Source organism: Pagrus pagrus (assembly GCF_965226575.1).
Source record: "Pagrus pagrus genome assembly, chromosome: 7".
Taxonomy (NCBI): domain Eukaryota; kingdom Metazoa; phylum Chordata; class Actinopteri; order Spariformes; family Sparidae; genus Pagrus; species Pagrus pagrus.
Window position 1 is genome coordinate 16579247 of NC_140191.1, and position 19058 is coordinate 16598304.

A 19058-nucleotide genomic window follows, 5' to 3' on the forward strand; every position below is an offset into this window, starting at 1 on the left:
ACACAATACTTTGTTGTTGTCTCTCTCTAGCAGTGGTTCTCAAAATATCCCTTTTCTATTATTGCGTAAACTAATGACCCCTGATGTATTTTATGTTTCATATGCTGTAATATATTTCATGCATACCAAGAACAGTACAGAGCAAATAATTTAGGAAGTTTGTGTCAAAGGAGGGATTTGGATGAATTTCAGGCAGATTATTTCCACTAAATATTGAAAGTCTCTGTCTGTATTATGTGTATCATGAGAGGATCATAGAGACACACTGCTGCCTTTGGTATTCCTATAATAATAGTATAATGTTTCTAACTCTGTAAACATTGCCAACAGTGTAACAAACTATGTTCGGGGAGACATACAGATTTAGATTTTACTATAGGATCAGGGTTTGTGTACAAGTGGCACTATGTAGTTTTAGAGAATAAATTCAAACTCAGAATGTTCATATTAACAATATTGATCATTTATTTTTTCCATCACTGAATAAACAAGCTGTTCTCAGAGGAAAATAAGGCTCCCAGAATACTGTTTGAAGCTAGAAAGGTGGCAGGGTCTGCCACATATAAACAAAGTAAAAAACAGTATGAAATTGTCCTTTAAGGTCAGTTTGTTTATTTAGTTTGTTTAGGCATAAAAAAATTAGTCAATGAAGAGTGCACCTTTAAGTTAGTGTTTGGGCATTTTGTCAGTTGTCAATATCTGCTCACTGTGTGCAGCTGTTTGTCATTACTGATTATCACAAGTCGAAGGTGGAAATAGTTTTTCTTGTATCTTTCAGTTGGTGTACAAGAGAAGAATAAGAGTGATGAAGAGCATCAAAGCTGAACTGTTTGTGTCATGCTTGGATCTCGGTGGATATAGATAGCTTTTTGAGACAAAAATACAGTCTTTGCATCTCTGATGCTCTGCAGTCCTGTGATTGCACCATCTGCTTTAAAGAGCTTGAAAACAGAGTGCAAAGCAAAACTCTTTTTTGTTCTTTCTATTAGAAAAAAAAAACACTTTCCAAGTCATCTCATCACGGCGCTAAAAAGCAGAAGGCGAATGAATAAAATCGTCCTCTGTGAATAATAGATAAGCAGTGGGAAAAACACTTGTGACCTGAAAAGTGATGCTAAAGGTTAACTCGTCCACGAAGCAGAGTCCAACAAAACAAAGCCACAGTCTCACAGAGAGCACATTGTCGAGAGAATCCGTACATATTCATACAGTCTCTTTTAAATCCTGTTATTCATCTGTGGAGAGTGTTTGATGTTGATTTTAATAAGGCAGCGAGGTGAGGCAACAGTAGCTGCAGCAGAAGTGTGTAAAACTCAGTGCAGCTCGACGCGCATGCAGCCGCCAGCTGCCAAGCCATCGCCAGAGCTGGGCCTTAATCTATAATTTAACATGGATTGAGTTTATTCTCCTCAGGGTCGATGATCAGGGGAGAGCCGGATGGAGAGAGGAGGGAGGGCCTTCCAACCTCATTTTTGATACAGGGCCTGGCTCTGCCACAGTCTTTGATCTCTCTCTCTCTCTCTCTCTCTCTCTTCTCTCCTGTTTTTTTTCTTTTTTTCCCCTTTTTATCTCCCTCACATACAGACACAATGTCTCTCCCTCCTATTCAGCCTGACATACTGCACTACATGTACGCAGTCACTAAATGACTGGGTGATAAACAAACTCCCTGGAGAGACGTGTGTAATGTTTAATCATCTCTAAGATATTCATGCGCCTTGTTTGTACCCTGAGTCATTTCTTATGAGGCGCAGGCTGAAAATAGAAACTAAATAACCTCTGAGAATGAGTTACAGCGAAGGTGTCAAACACTGTGTGTGCAAACATAGCCACGGTAATGAGATCACTCTTTACTACCGCTTTGTAATGCACAGGAAATATCCTGTATCCATTTTTAGAAACTAGACTGTGGCAGGCAAAGCCGTGTTAATGTAATAGTGTGAAGCAGACTATGAATATTAATACATACTCTCAATACTAATGGTAATGGAGCAGAGATAACTTTGTTCCCCTCATGATTATTTATTCTATTACGTGCATATATTTTTAATGATACAACACTGAAGCTCCGTTTTTCTTTTTATAAACACAGCTCTGGCAGGCGTCAGTGTGATGGCTTCAGTTATCAAATATTCACCAGCACATCATGAACAAAATCAACAGGAAACTTTGAGGCAGATTAAAAAAAGAGTCAGGGAATGGCTTTAAAAAACATCGTTCCGTGAAAGTAAACTTAGGATTTATTTAGATGTTAATGGAAATACTTCATGTTTGACATGCATTCACCACATTTAGTGTGAACATCTGCCTGTGTTAATCATGCAAACACATTTGTGAGCAGGAAAATGAGGAAAATTGAGCCATGTAAGTGGTGTAAGAAAATCTTTTCTTTACTTGAACAGAAGTATCAATACCAGCATAACAGTAGTATTAGTGCTGCAATCAAAACCTTACTGAAGAAAAGTTAATTTTGTTCACAAAACTTACTCAAAGTTTCAAAAGTAAAAGCAGTCAATATGCAAAAAATGGTCCCTGTCAGTGTTTCAGCATTATAACCGATGTTTTTAGATGAATATATCTGCTTAATTAATGTGCATGTTGCATTTGCCTGCTGAAGTAATTAAAGGTTGAGCTAATTGTAACTATTTTATTTACTGTTGGGCAGCTGTTGGGTTACCTATCTCCCACCTTCAATGCTGTACTGAGCTCCCTCCCAAGACAGCTTAACAACCATTCACACCTGGGCTCACCTAGCCCTAGCAACCCACACGAAGGCCGGTTAAGCCAACGACCCACAAGTGGCCCTGACAACTCTGAAACTCAGAGATCACACGTGTCCTTAATGACTCTGTAAGGACACTCACACGCAGGGTTTAAAAGCCTGCGACTCGCCTCCAGTTAGTTAGAACTGAAGAAGCCTCTTGGATGAGAGGTGAAGCGTCTTCAAGAAACTGAAACAAGTCCAGTTGCCTACAACACAACACTTAGAACTAATTGGTCCACTTTGTGACGATGCATTTATCTTAAGAAGTAGGAAAACTTTCTCAACCCATAAAGGAACACATGTTTTCACTTGACAGGAAGAGTATGATTGTAATCTGTAAAGTAACTAGCAACCAAAGCTGCCAGACAAATGTACTGGAGCAGTACTAGCTGTACCGTAACTCCTAATTAAAGGAGTGTTTATGTTTTATTATGTTTATCTTTTGTCAGTATTGTAAACTTTGCATCAAGTTGGATGCCAGATCTACCTTCAGGTACATAAAAAGTAACCTGACCCTGTTAATCTGATTATTCGCCCATGCAAACTTTCTACTACATCTGAAAAAAATTGATCTGCTGCTTCCACCAGACTACAGTTTTTTTTTCTGTCTCCATATGTGTGGTTAAACAGATGGTTTTCTATTAATCAGGTGGGACTTTAAACTGTTTGTTTCTCTCAGTAGAACGTGTGCATTAAGAGATTATGTTGTGCAGGTTTTACTGTCAAACCAGAACCAGCAGGGGGCTTTAATCATCGCTCCGGAGACAGGGGAGTTACTCTCAGCACCATCACTGGGCCCCAGATGGTGTTATGCAGAACCCATACTTCACAGAAAAACGCACCAAAGATGTGAAGGACACAAAGTGCAGTGCAGTTTTAACCTCGTGATTTACTGTGGACATGAATAGAGCTGTTCTTCATCCCTGAGTGCAGAGAGAAAGCCCCGGCCGGCTCAAAAACAAGCCTTTGAACATTTACAGCTCGTCATTATTTCATTCTTTCTCTGACTCTGGGTCAAGATATAAGTTGTCCAGAACAGATGCTGGTGCTTGATTGTCCTGACAGATAAATCAAGATGTACTATACTGTTTAACATTTGAGCCAACCTCTGTAGTCAGTCAGCACCACCCGCCTTGATGAATGATTGTGATGAAACATGCCTGAAAAACTTAGGACAAAGTAGGACATGGAAGAATATATCTGCCATCCACTGCCTGCCCTGGAATGACCACAGCTCATTGTGATCCCACGTGGAAAGACTTCACTTGTGTACAATAGGCTTGTGTTGACTCAAACTGCCCAGGGCTGTTTTTAAAAGCAAGCATCCATGAGCGCAGGGGAGATACATGTCTCATTTGAAGGTGCTCCCGCTCAGCAGTCACACGATGAAGCCACAGACTCAGTGGAGATTGGTGCGTGTTTTCTCTTCGCCATTTACTGCACTGCCTTGTCTGGCTGTCTGTCATAATCAAAGCATCCTCAGTGTTATGACATGGAGATGAATAATTGATTCATGCAGGCGGCTCACTGGTTATGTAAGAGTAGAGCCAGTGGAGCGTCAGACAGAGCTCTAGTCTGACACTGCGCGTGGAGTGAAGACAGAAATGTTACAGCAGCTTGTTGATAGTAGGTGTGTGTGTATTTAAATGATCATAATTCATCAGATTAGTGTGATTCCAACGCACAGCTAATGAATATACAGATGTTGAAGACAGACCAGCACGTATTTGTCATTTTGTTAGTGCAGCAGCATCACATCAGTCCTCTCACAGGTGCAGATCCAGGGTCATATGTGAGGTGATTACGAGCAAACAAACAGCAGGTAACCTCTCACATGAAGATTTTACTCAGACATCTGAGTGGAACTAAAATAAAAGACACACTGTATTCACAGATGGGATAAATTGGGTATATTTCTAAGAAAATTAAATCTTTACCAGCAACAGAGCTGAACTGATTATTCAATTAATCAACTGGCAGGCTATGAATGAGTAATCTCTATGAGTAATTTTCATGCAAATGCTAATATTAGCTCAGGTGGTGTGAGGATGTGATGCTTTTATTTGTTTTAAATGATTTTAATTTGCAACATTTCTTTTGATTTTTTGTGTGAAGGCCATTTTCAAGAAAATTTGATCAAGTCATCAAGAAAATAATCATCAGAATAATGAAAAGATAGTCAATAGTTGCAGCTCGAGTCGTGCTCATCATGCTCGTGTAAAAGAGCTATTTTTACATTTAACTTTTAAAAAGAGGGATTGTAAAGTTAGCTGACTATAGAGAAGGGTAATGCAAGATTTATTAAAAAAATTAAAAAATAAATAAAAAAGCACAGCCAGATGAAAAACTTCCATCTGGGCACAAAAGGACATTAAAACATTAACACACTTGATGCATTAACTTAACCAGGAGTCGCAAAAGATCCCTTGCATGTTGCTGCTTGGACATTTTGTTTAGTTCTGCCTCCCTCAAGTGTTCAGTAAGAGCACTGCCATTATCGAGAAGCAAGAGAACAGTATTTCAATGAAAATCAATGCAGTAATCCAATTCAACGGGACATTGAAAATAATAATGCCTTATATGTAAAGAGCAAATAGCTCCACAAGCTATGAAACGCCCCATAACACCATTGATTGGCACTGACATCTGCTGAAACAGATGACAAACTGACTCCTGAGGATGGAGAGAGAGAGAGGGAGAGAGAGAGAGAGAGAGAGAGAGAGGGAGGAGCATGTGCTCTTGACCAATGCCATGGATTTGACCACAGGCTTTGAAAAAAATCCCCCTGTCCTGCTGACAGCCTGGAACGCCCCTCCCTGATGACAGGCCAGAGCTGGATTCCTTCAATGAAAAGCCCTTTGATTGTTGGCAGGAACTCCTCTGGTTTGGCTGAATGGCTGTCAGCTCTGTCAGGGTGATGGACGGGCGGGTGTTTCACCCCTGATAGAAACAAGCCCCTCCAGCGAGCCGCTAACTCTCAAAGAGCAGGACCTCTGCCAGTCAACTCCTAACCTCGTCCCAAACAGATGGAAACAACCACAGTCGAGATGAGGGAGTGTGAAAGCGATGCAGCCAATAACTGCTAGCTACAGAAGCAAAGGATGAATAATGCTCAGTCACATCAAGGAGGGTGATGTTTTCTTGGACATCCTTACCTACTTTCGAACTTTCAGAAAGTCTTGTGAACACATAGGCGATGATCAATACCGTAATATCAAATCACGGCAGAGATAAAGCTCTTTGGATTTAATTTTACTTGTGGTGACTCTCCTCCTGCAGGCGATCACTCCATTATTCAACAAGGGCAGACATACTTTGGTTTTTGCCTCTCTACCTTAAAGTATTGATCAAAAACATGTTTTTTATTTGTATGCTTGATTTTGTAGAAGTGCTTTGCGGTTTAAAAGCTACAAGTTTGGGTAAAAAGGTATCTGTCTGACTCGTCAGTTCTCTCCCTGCTGCAGTGTTTAGCTCGAATTGCAGCCCCTTAACGCACCATTATCAGTATGTGTTCCATGACCGGCCCCACATGAGCGCCACAGCACAGCAGCTCCCGTCCTCCCAGCACTGAATCATCACTGTTTTTGCCCGTGAGAAGAAATTATAAACATGTACACCGAGCTCAAATCCCAGCCCGGTCAGACAGCAGTATTTCTCTCTTTTCTCTCAGTTCATCCCTCTCCAACTCACATACACACATCAGCTCAACTGTAATTGTTTATATTGACTTAGCCCCGAGCTTCATGGCATGAATCACTCCTCACCACCGTCGTGGCAGGCTCTCACACCGAGGTGGTCCTTTACGTTGGAGAGAAGCAGCGCTGGGTTTGTGTGGGCATGCAGCCAGCTCTGACCTTCGAACATGTGAACGCAAACAGGAAATATCTATCTCAGTCGCCTGTCATCCTCTTTTCTCTCTCGCTATTAAATTTAAGTCTTGAACATTCTTGCTTTAGAAAATATGCTACTGTAGTTCCCTCGTGACGGATATGTGGTATTCTTAATATAATTAATTGATTTGTGTTGCTTTGTGGTCTCTAGACTAGAATATCTCAGCAACGTGGAGGATGGATTCCCATTAACCTTCGTACGAACATTCATGGTCCCCAGAAGATGAATCCTACTGTGATTTCCATTAGATTTCTTTGTTTTTCTTAAGATTGTTTATCAAACCTCTGACAGTTAAAAGTGCAGACAGGAAACACAGAATCAAACCATGAATATTGTGATCTCATAGCATGCATCCAAACCAAAAGGGAGCATTCAGACATTTGTGGTCTTGAGTGAAATATCTCTGCGGTCATTAAACAGATTGCCATGAAATTTTGTCCAAACATTTCTGGGACCCCGGGGATGAACTAGAATAACTTGATACTCCAATCTCTATAAACAAACACCAGAATCTGTAGGCAAGGAAAAAGAGTTCGGCGTCTGGAGCATTTTGGTTTCCGTTTGTAGTCCGAGTAGTATTGACCAGTCACGTTTGAGCGAGCTTTGGTACTATGCAGGTAAACAGTCCCGTGGAGAGCAACAGATTCAGAACTCACTGAAATTAAATCTCAGAACCCAACATATGCAGACAAAGTAAGAGCCGTCTATCAACTCAAACTCCATTCTCCCGTCTCAAGTCACAAAATGGGCTGTAAACAATGGCCAGCACACACAAGAGGAAGTCTTGGCAGATATTTATTATCCGGATATCAATTGGCAACGCTGCAAGCCTAATAACATTGGCTGTTGCCCCAAGAGGCTAAATCGTTGTCAGATGACAGCCGATGGATTTCTAGATCAGTGATCCCCTGACACATCAGCAGGTCTAAACTTCAGCTTTTCCAATATAGTACTGTTAGTTAGGGGCAAGCTGTTACGGATCTCAAAAAGGGACCCAAATGCAAGGCTGAGGCAGGCAGGTAACAGAACACAAGGCAAGCTTTAATGAAGTAAGCTGTAGATAGATTGCAGAGTCCAAAAAGCAAGCTACAAAAACAGGGAGGGGCAAAACCAAAAGAAGTACAAACCAGAACACAGGCAGGAATAACACAGAGACACTGGGAACAAAACACACAAACTAGCAAACAGATGGAGGGAAATAATCAGACTTAAATATGCAGGAGGCTAATCAGGGACAGGTGAAACTAATCAGGACAATCACAAGGGAGGGAAAACAAGAGAAAGACAGGAAGTAACACAACATGACACAAAACAAAAAAGGAAACAATTACTAAAGCAAAAATCAAACCATGACACAAATTAGCAAATGCCAGAATGCTAACAGGCCAATCAGAGGTGATCATCATGGTAAACATTGGGGTTAAACATCAGCATGTTGGCATTGTTATTGTGAGCATGTTAGCAACCAGATGTTAGCATTCAACTCAAAGCACCACTGTGCAAGGGTCAGCCTCACTGAGCCAGCAGCATGGTTAGACTCTTGTACATTTGTTGGTCCTACAGGAGGACCTTAAAGACTTTCTGTAGGAGTATTAATACTCGTCTACTATGAAGTCAAAATGTCTGAAACTAGCTCTATTGATTATGAGTACTCTTTAGAAATGTGATTGTATTTGAGTTTTACATTACATGAAATTCAGAACTAAATCTGATTGAAATTACTGAACAGGTTTTCCACTTGACTTGATGGATGAATGAGTAATTCTAATAAGTGTAAAACTTAAGACAGACTTCCCTGTGGTTTGAGGATTATCTGATGCCAATGTGTAGACTCTGAAAATAATTCAGGTTCATCCTTGGCTTGTCCAAAGATTGTGTTTTTGCTCTCTCCCTCTTTGCTGGCAGCTGTGGCTCTTTATTCATCGCTCTGAGTCAAGGTGACCACGCTGCACACTGTCAGGGTCCCACTGTAACACAAGCCTTCATCCTTGAGGTCTTTATAAAATATACACATAACTGCCTGTTTATTTTGTTTCGTTGGTCCTTCATGCAAGTGATTTACGTGTTTTTCCCTGTCAGGAGCATTTCAATGTGGAAGACTAGAGATTAGAGTTTTTAATCAGTCCAAAATATCAAAGTATGACTTTTTCAGAGTATTGATTTTCATTTTGGGTCATTCATAATTGTACCATCATGACCCGGCAAACTCACATCACTCAAAATCATAGAACATTTTTTCTAAAGGACATGTCCTCACCTTGAGCATAGCATCATTCAGAAGTGAATTCATCCAAAGTCAGTCATCCTTGGGTATTAGTGAGTCTGCCCACGTCCTGTTTGTATTTTTTGTACCATAGTTATAGATGTCCTTTCCTTTATGGGTTTAAGGCAAAGTAAAGGAAAGAAACGAACACACATGTTAGAGGGACACGATATTTTATATTATATTTTGAGATACGCTTAAAATGTAGCCATACATTTTGTCAGTAAAACACAAGTCAGAGAAGTCACTCTCCTCACTTGCACATAAATTTCCTGCAGCTCTTTCACATGGTGGCCATTGACTCAGCTCCTCCTCAGAGACAGAGGCGGAGGGGGGGATCTGGAGGTCTGAGAAACTCAAGACCTCATGGCAACGTACCACTCAGCCATCACAAGCACTTAACATCTTTTAAAAACGTTGCAGCGTTGTTTACCATTGGCTCCATGTGAACAAAAGCTGGAGCCCTGGTGTCTCCGCACTAACAAGGCCCATCTGAAAGCAGGAGGGGAAATATAAGCTGGCCTGTGCTTGCCACTTCATTTCCTGGCTGGTAAGAGCCTGTTTCCTGTGCATCAGCCCAAACATGGCATTTCATCAGAGGGACTTTGCCACTTGTAGTCCTCTTAGTTTCCCCTCCTCCACTTTTGACTCTCAGCTGCAAACAATCTCTTTTTTAGGACTCAGACTAACAGTTTCCAGATTAGCCCCTGATAGGATTGTAATTGAAAAAGACATTTTGGAGGATTGACAATGTAAATCAGCTTCATGTTTTGTCAGGTCCAGGCACTGGTTCAAAACAAGGGAGTGGTTGTGTTTTTTTCATCGCTTTATACCAATGTGTGGAAAGCCAGCTATGGAAACAAATTTTCACACCCAGCAACTATTTCATGGCAAATATAAGGCTGTCGACTTCAGGAGGAGCTGTCTTGCCTTCAAACAGTGGTGGCTTTGATTTAAATGAGCTCAGAGTCGTGGTCCTCATATGTGGGACAAAAGTTACATGGCTTGTTTTTTCCCTGTAAATTCAGAAGGATTAAAGGAAAAGTTTGACATTCTAGTAAAATAGTTATCAGCTTTCTTGCCCACAGTTAAGAATATCTGTTAACTTCACATGAAGCCACAGCCAGCGACTGGTTAAGGTCGAGGTACGTGCAAAAGTGACTAGTTTATACATTGTGTTGTCCAACCATAATGGAAGCGATGGCTGTAGCTGAGCCAAAATTAAAGGCTGGGCAGAACCCCTGTGACAGGAAGAGAAGGGGTTGTTGTTGAATTGAGTTAAACATGGTGATAATATCCCTGGAAATCATTCATAGTCTTGCACACATGGAAAGTGACATAAATAGTTGCATAAAAAATGTAAAAGTTCAAATCTTACCAACTTTCACACCTGTGAAATGGGCTTGATATTTGGATTTTAAGTTTTGGAAAGTTTCAGAAATGGTCGGACAAACGGAAAGGTGTGGGGGGAGGAGGTTTTGGACTTTCAACCATCCAACAAGCACTTCCGTTGGAGCATACTGGCACCTTTACCTTAAAAGCCCCATATTTTGTTGATTTTTTTTATGCTTTCATGTTAAAAAACAGATTTTACTCATACTGTCCATTATTGTGGAACCTCCATTCATCCTCTATCTAAAGACTCCATATAAACTAATGTCTTCAGGTCACCCCGCTGAAACATCCAGTCTGCTCTGATCACAGGCGTGAGCAGGTACCGCCATCCGTGTTTCCACCTGAGCTCTGCCAGTGTTTTAGCAAACATAGCCATGTCATGAGAGAGTCATGACTGTATAGTCATGAAATCACAACCTAACAGGATTCCTGACAGCTCATATAAAGACAGTTCACGAATATGAGCATTGGGCCTTTCAGTCTAGCACGATCGCTGTAAATGGGTGAAACAGCGAGTCTGGCTTTGTCCAAAGAGAACAAAATATCAGTACTTTTAAACGTCACTAATAAACATATTGATTGTTGAGGTTGCCAGGCGACATGCTGAGGCTCCAGGAAGTCTTTGCGCCCGCCCAAGATATACAATCCTGCACATAGGCTAACCCCCCCATGTAAAACCACAACTTCTCCTTGGCTTTGGTGCAGATAGTTAACTAGTTACATTAATTGGTGAGGCTTAGAAGTGTTAGTAGGTGGATAATGCTACCCATGTCAGTCAGGCTAGCTGTTTATCCCTGTTTCCAGTCTTCATACTAAGCTAAGCTAACCGCCTACTAGCTGTAGCTTCGTATTTATTGTACAGACGTGACAGTGGAATCAGTCATCTATATCTAACTCTCTGCAAAAAAACTATTAATCTGGTACTTTCCATGTAATTGTGAATGTGATTTCTAACATATAAGCAACTCAAACTGCACATGTAGTCACAAGTGTCAGTCTCAGAGTTTATGTGCAGCCATGTGGCTAATTAAGCACACCACAACAACAAACAGACATAGGCTATTGCAGTTTTCCATGGAACACTACTAAATTATTTTCTACGTCATCAAAACCAAATACAAATTCTCAAACCTGACCTCAATGATTTAAGCCAAAACTAGACTGTTGACTCCTTGGAATAGACCATCAGTTGCTGTGGCCTGTCTCCATCAATTATCCAGATTTCACCACAGTGTGTTCTGAGCCTTTGTTCAGAGCTTGCAGGGTAATTACTGGCAAGACCTGCTTAAAGCTGTTACTTTCCAGATGGCAGGCAGGCAACACTCAAGAGCTGGTTAGTCCCACCATGTGCTCACGCTGGAGCCTATACAGTGAACACTTAGCCTTCAGATGGCATGGAGCTGCTACAGGCCTGGCTGAGCTGAAATGGGTCATGGTCAAAGTGCTTTTGGCTGAGGAAGAAAAGCTCCAGATTCCCAGGACCCAGAAAGCAAATGCTCTTTAGGCAAAGGAAAAAGCTTGCATCCAGACTCGTGCAGACCAGACGCACGGTTTGATTGCAGATGGGCCAGTTTCCTGCAGCCAAATGGGGGAAATGTGGGCTTTAAGGGGTTGAATCCTGATTGGACGTGGAGCACATCTAAAGTTCAAAGCGTACAGCTGTGAGAGAGTGAAAGAGTGAAAGGTCAACAGACTGGATTCGGTGGTTTGTGGAGCTGCATTCGATGAGAGCGGACAATTGTCAGCTGCGCACTGACAGGGAGATTTTATCAAGGCAAAGGTCTTCTCACCACTCAAGGATGAGATACTATTCAGCTGTCTACTTGCTGAAAAGTGCACTCAGAGTCTGGCCATTGTTTATAGCCCTCATGTTAATGTGAAAAATACATGAGGTCTTACTTAAATGTAAGATTGTGTCCAGATCCAGATACATCTATGTTTTTTTAGGGGAAAAAGCGGCAACTTATAATAAAAAATCATAATCGCAATAAATCTGCCTTTGACTTAAAGGAACAGGTTGATATTTTTGATAAATATGTGTATTCACTTTCGTACCGTTTAACAGAAAAGATTTATACGACTTTCACATCTGTACAATAAATATGACGCCGCTAAGAGCAGCAGGTTAGCTTAGCTTAGCATAGAAATACAGGAACAGAGGAAAACAACTAGCCTAGCTCCGTTCAACGCTAACAAAATCCACCTTATTAATATGTTATATGTAATTTGTTTAGATTTCAGAAGGTTAGGTGCTGGAAGGAGAGGCAGGCTAGCTGTTTCCCCTGTTTACAGTCTTTGTGCTAAGCTAAGCACATTTAATTCATACTTGCCATACAAACCTGGGAGATGTATCCATCTTCTTTTCCAACTCTGGATTAGAAAGAAGAAAAAAAAACATATTTTATTTCCCAAATCTCAAACTTTTCCTTTAATGCAGCTCCAACTTCAGTCACTGTCAAATAAAGCGTTGACTTCACCCCTGCTATCAAGTTGAGCCAATCCCTTTCCCTCTCTTCTGCCTATTATAAGAGAAAACCAAGTTAAGGCAGCGTTCCTTGTTTGAGTTCACATGATGGTGACGGGCAGCCGTGAAAGGGAACACTTAACATCGGGTGAAACTGAGATGGAAGAGGATGTGTGACAAAGGCAGGCCACAAGAAAGCAAACAATCTCCTTGTAGACAGCAGCAGTCATTGCTTTGTGAGCAGCCAGCGGAGAGCAATCCATCAAACGTCAGAGAGTACTTGTCTCATATTACATCACAAAAATCAAGGATTATAATCATTCTCTATCAAAAAAATGCTACCAATCAATCAGATCCAGAGTAAAGTGGAAAGCAGCCTCTTTTTAAAATAGTTTTTCTGACATTTGATGACATAAAGGGAATTTTAAGACTAATGTTTCTGAGTCTCTTAATAATAAAGTCACCAAATTTGAGTTAAGCTGAACGATATATCCAAACGAGTGTGTACTTACATGTCCCCCCTGACAAAATCAGGCCTGCAAGCTAACTGACACATTCCTCCACGTCCCCCTGAAAAGAGTTAATTTAACTTTACTCACATTTTTCACAAGTCAATCAGCTCCAAACTCAGAAGAACAAAACACTCTGAGCTGAGAAAAGAAAGAAAAGTGAGGAGAATGGCTCCCAGAGAGACGAAGTAGACGAAGGGGTGAAACAGTCTTTTTAGGTTCAAAGGCGATCTGTCTCCCCTCCACTCTTATCCATTCACTTTGTGCCACATTTGCCCCTGGGGTAACGGGAGTTGCTTGTCATTGGTGCCATTCACGTGTCAATCAGAGTGTTACAGGATCCGATGGGCTCCGTGTTGGGGAGCGGAAACCCCCCAGCCAAGAGGCACATGGGATGAAGTCACCACCTGTTTATGCTCGCAAACGAACCACCTTCGCTTTCTAACGTCTTCAGAGACTTTCTCTTCTCTGACCCAGCTGACTATCATACTCTCTGATAGTGGGGGAATTACTTTCTACTTTCATTATGCACCTCATATAAACTCGTGGGAATCTGACTAATTGTTATCATCCATTGTAGAAACAACATATTTGATGTGGAGTTTTTTAAATTGTGATTAGATCTTTCCCAACTCAAAGTCCTCTTTCTGGCTTTTTTCAAGAGCTTTCAACCCTGGAGTTGATGGAGTTTGTTCAGTTGGATCTGTTGACATGTGAGCTCAGTATCCGTTAATATTTCATCCAGAGCACTAACAGGATAGGACTTCCTGACGGTGTAAAAAGTGAGGCATGAATGTTCACTCTTGACCTTGGAAATCATGGACAACAATGACAACCTCAACTTGAGATCTTAGAAAATATGTTGTTTTAGTCATCTATACACAGACATTCATGGTGTGAAAATCTTTCAAATCTTCTAATCAAAACCTTACGTGAAACAAATACTCTGAAGATACATTCCTGCTGTATTCATTCCCAGTAACATATAGACACAAAGCACCGTAATTCAACCCCCCTCAAGCCCTCTATGCAAGAACACGGTATAGAATAACACAGAAGAAAGTATCTGGGGGCACTATAAGTGTTCTGAAACAGGAGACACATTTCCGCAAGCGAATCCAGGTGGTCTGCTGTCCCACGTCCTCTGATACTCATGAAAAGCCACTTTTCCCTCTGTCACTGCTGCATTCATACAGAGGACATAAACTGCACCGGAGCCTGTCGCCCCAGACCAGGATTGATTCAGTGTGTGACTCTGAATGTGATCTGAGGACAGCGTGTGGAGCTGATGAAGGCGCTGAGGGCTCCTGCAGCGGCGGCAGAGTTGGTGACAGTAAAGCATCTCAGCTCTCACACTGCTGCGTTACTGCAGATGTTCTGTTGTGTGCGTGTGTGTGCATGAAATGTGGGGATAATCTCTGAGAAAGAACGTAAACATGCAGTCGATCAATCAATCAATCAGTCAGTAATGAGCTCATGTAAATCACTTTCCCCCCAGACCAGCCATCAATGTTACAGTTTCGCTGAACACTGCTCTTTGTACAACCAGATTAACGCTCGGTAAGAATAACAGGACTGATGTGAATGTCCTCGCCCCAGCTGTAACCCGAGAGCCTGGAGGTGGTACCGAGGGAACGCCATGGGGCCCTCCGTGTGAAAAGGGTCCAGTCAGGCTCGGCCTGAGCCATACAGACCACTACTCACTCCATCCACAGCTCTTCACAGCAGGATCCAGCCATCTGGACTCATTTCTGCTCTGACAGGGTGGCTCTCAAGGCCCATCTGTATGAGGGCTACATTCACAGTGGGCCCCAGGAATGTGCTTGTCTGCAAGGGAGCCGAGCAGATTTAAAGGATGACGGCACAACGCGATATATCTTTTTGCCCTGTACTCTGGAACATGTCATTTCATCAACATCTGTATTTCATTTTTAGTGGCCTGGTCAATGTTTGGGTTCGGGCATGGAAATAGGCCTCAAATCATTTCATTATTGCCTGATGTTGAGTCATTTAAGCTACAAACACATGCAAAACATGAATAATGTTTCATAAAACATGTCTCATATCCCTCAAACTCTAACTCTTACAAATCTAGGCTGTTGTTTTATCGTTTTCTGTGATAGCTGAACAGATGATTATATGGAATTTTCTTCTGATGGCCTAGAGGTTAAGACCTATCACATATAATGTTTGTTGCATCTCACAGGCCCCTCTCCTGATATTTCCTGTCTATATCTTCACTTTAATTCTATCCCTTAAAGGTAAAAAAGCAAAAAAACCTCTGTAAAAAGTTCTGTCCTTTGTTGTGTGTTACAAAGCTGAAATAACCTACCAACTCTCCGGTCAGGGTTTGGTTATGATAACCTCAAGGTGATCCATACTGTAGCAGAGCACTAAATCCAGACAGGACCTCACTGCATGCATTACTGCCATTCTCGCGCCTGCAGCGACAGCTCTACCCTATTAGCTGCTCCGTTACTATGGAAACTGGTACTAAAACCCCAAAAGAGCCGACGGGAAGGGGTCAGAGGGCGACAGCAGGTCATACGGCAGATACCCAACACATGTCTTGCTTTGGGTTCTGGATCTGCTCATGGGCAAAGCACCCTGTGACCCACTGGAGATAAAGTTGTAATGTATGGTTGATGTGATTCTGTTGTGAAAACTATAAAAATGTGCCACTTTTTAACTCTTTACACAGGCTTTATAGGTTGCCACTAATGCTTTTAGTAATGATCATTTAATAATTTACTAATGCTTAGATCAGCTGTAAGTTTTTTTTAATAAGAACAATGTTTGGGTTTCAAAGTGTAAAAGAAATCTCTCTGTCTGGTTGTTGTCCTCCTCCTGCTGACACTTATTTGGCTTTTTAGCTCATCAATTCGGCAGAGAGGCCTCTTCAATGCACCATTCAGCTACTTACCTGCAGTATTTCTGAAACACAATCCATTTACTAAAAGTGTCTTAACATTTACACCCGCAGACTTCATGTACTGTGTGGTATAAACACTTTTTAATGACTTACTAATATTTTTAACTGCAGACTTGGTGGCCTTTTAAAGATAAGTGCCAGCAAAGGCTTTTTTTGACAACCTGGCAACCCAAATATCGCTTCTTTGGGAAGAAGAGTTAATTTAATGTCACTTAAATTAAGTTAATTTAACTTTAACTAAATAGACGTAATATAAGTATACTTAATATGCTTATTAGTAATGTGCTTAAAGTGTGCTATTTCTATATACTCACAATGTACTTAATATGCTAATGGTATAACATTATTGCTATTAAAGACATTAAAACACAATTAAGTGTACTTGACTACCATTTAGATGGCCTTACATAAACTTAAGCACAACTTTTGTTTTTACTAATGCTGCACTATCTTTTTTTAAAACACTGAACTGGAATGTTTTTTTAATTTTATTTTTTTCTTTTTAAAGTGTGTTTCAAAGTAATTTAATTAGTAAATTATACTTAAAATGTCTTTTTCACACCTTTCTTTTAAATATAATAACTATATTTCATATATAAATGTGATCATAGTTATCTAAAAATGGATTGAAATATACAAGATAAAAAGTTTTTTTTACAAAGTACAGCATTAGTACAAAAAGATGTACTTATACATACGTATATTCAAGTGCATCTTAATGATGTCTCAAAATAAAACAGTTTAGTACACTTTAGTGTATTTCAGTATGTCTTTAGTTGCACTAATGATATATCATTAATATATTATGTACATTGTTAGTGCATCAAAAATAATACTTTTTGTACATTAATCATGTGCTCATTAAGTTTACTAAGTCTACTTGATAATTAACATTATTATTTAAGTTATGTACTTGTCAGTAGATAATAAATGAACCCTTTTTAAAAGGTTCCTTATTACCAAATTTATAGTTCTGGCACCGTCTCAAAATTCTAGAAATGTTAATTGTAGAATGCAACTGAGAAAATGTTTTCTAGTTCAGCAGAAACTGTGGAGGCTCATCACACTTTATAAGACAAGGAGAGAAAGTTTCTCTAATAACTTGGTGAAGAAAGCTCATCTGAAGTGACAGCTGCTGAGGGAAAAGGAAGTAGATGGTGTTTAGTTGTTAACATCTTCAACACAGAGTAAATGATTAATAAAAATAAATAAATAAAATAACAGTTCCTTGCAGTTCCTGATGACCTAACCAACTAAGCTTCCACTGCAGTGGGAGTTGAATGGTGCATATGCATACATTGATTTGCAACCTGCATAAGACCTGTGTCCTGTCCCCTCTGAGAATGTGATCAATGAGCTCCTTCTGTGGATATGACACACACCACATTCATCTTCCCTGCCAGCTTTTTCCACAGAAGCCACTTTTAATCACGTCCCCAGGGCCTCCCCTGTGTTTTCTCATTGAAAATGAAACTGAGGTATCACTTCTCAGGACTGTAACACATCACCATGTGCAGCGTTTCACTGTAGGCACGCCTGTATCTGTGTTACAGTGGTGCTCTTACAGTGCATGCATAAGTACATTTCATGAACAAATGCACCCAGTGTTACATAAGCCTGCCTTGGGGATGACATGGTATCAGGAACAACAGTGCATCAGAGGCAGCTCCAGTGTGAATCCTCTTCTTCTGCTGCCTTTTGCTGTGAGCTTTCCAGCATAAATCCATTCTCATTAGTTCACTGGGGTGCAGGAGCACTGAGCTCTCGGCCTGCTGAACCTGGCAGGCCAATACAAGCAGACAGCGTCCCCTAGTGGTGTGTTAGAAAAGTGTGTGGGATAACTGGTGAGAAAAAACTCAACCTGGTCAAGAAGGAAGGCCTGTTAGTGGTGCTTACTTGGCCAATCAGCAGCTTTGGTGTCTCCCATTGGCTGAAAGGGAGCTGTCAATCAAATCCTCCAGAGGGGGATTTTCTGTGATCTCCTCAGTGTAGTTTAGGAGGTCGAGGAGTACAGATCCCCTCCGTACAAACCCGCTATGCTTACAGAAGTTGAGATCTGTCATAAATAAATAATTAAGGTTAAAGTTATTGATAAAATATGAAGAAATTTACCATTCTGCATTATATATTTTCTACATACACAACTCAAAATTAATTAAGGATATTGGAATATTTTGGTGTTTCACTTGATTACTCTGACATATCTGAATTTTTATTTAGTATTTTGTGAATATGCATATCCATATCCACGCACATCCCAATATCCCTAAATAATTTTGACTAGTTTATATCTAACATGTATTTTTGGGCTGTTATTATTAATTAACTAAGTTTCATTCAAATTTAACTACATGTATACTGTTGGATAATTTAATCTTTGACAATATATCATATTTTATGATGATAACCATCACGTTTTTATTATAAAATCTTTAGATGCAAGCGGTTAAAATAAAGGTAGTGGAGTAAAAAGTCATAGAAGAATAATGTTTAGTATAAAGTAGCATAACATGGAAATACTCACTCTTTAGTATAATAAATAATATGATGTGATATAAATGGTGGAGCTCTAATATTGTGATAGTATATCTTAGTAGTTTGTAAATAACAGTGATCAAAAAGATCAAACAATCATAAACCTTTAATCCCAGTGAGACGCGCCAAGTGCACCCAGTCCTTGCCATACCCAGCTGACGCCCATGGGTGGCAGGGCTGTTCCGGACCACTGGACGGGGGGGGGGGACGGACGAGCGGACTGCTCTCTGATTGGTCGGCTCGGTGCGCGTCCCCGTCGTCTCCTCCCGGTTTTCCTGGCATGACCTTTTCCCTTGGCAACCACT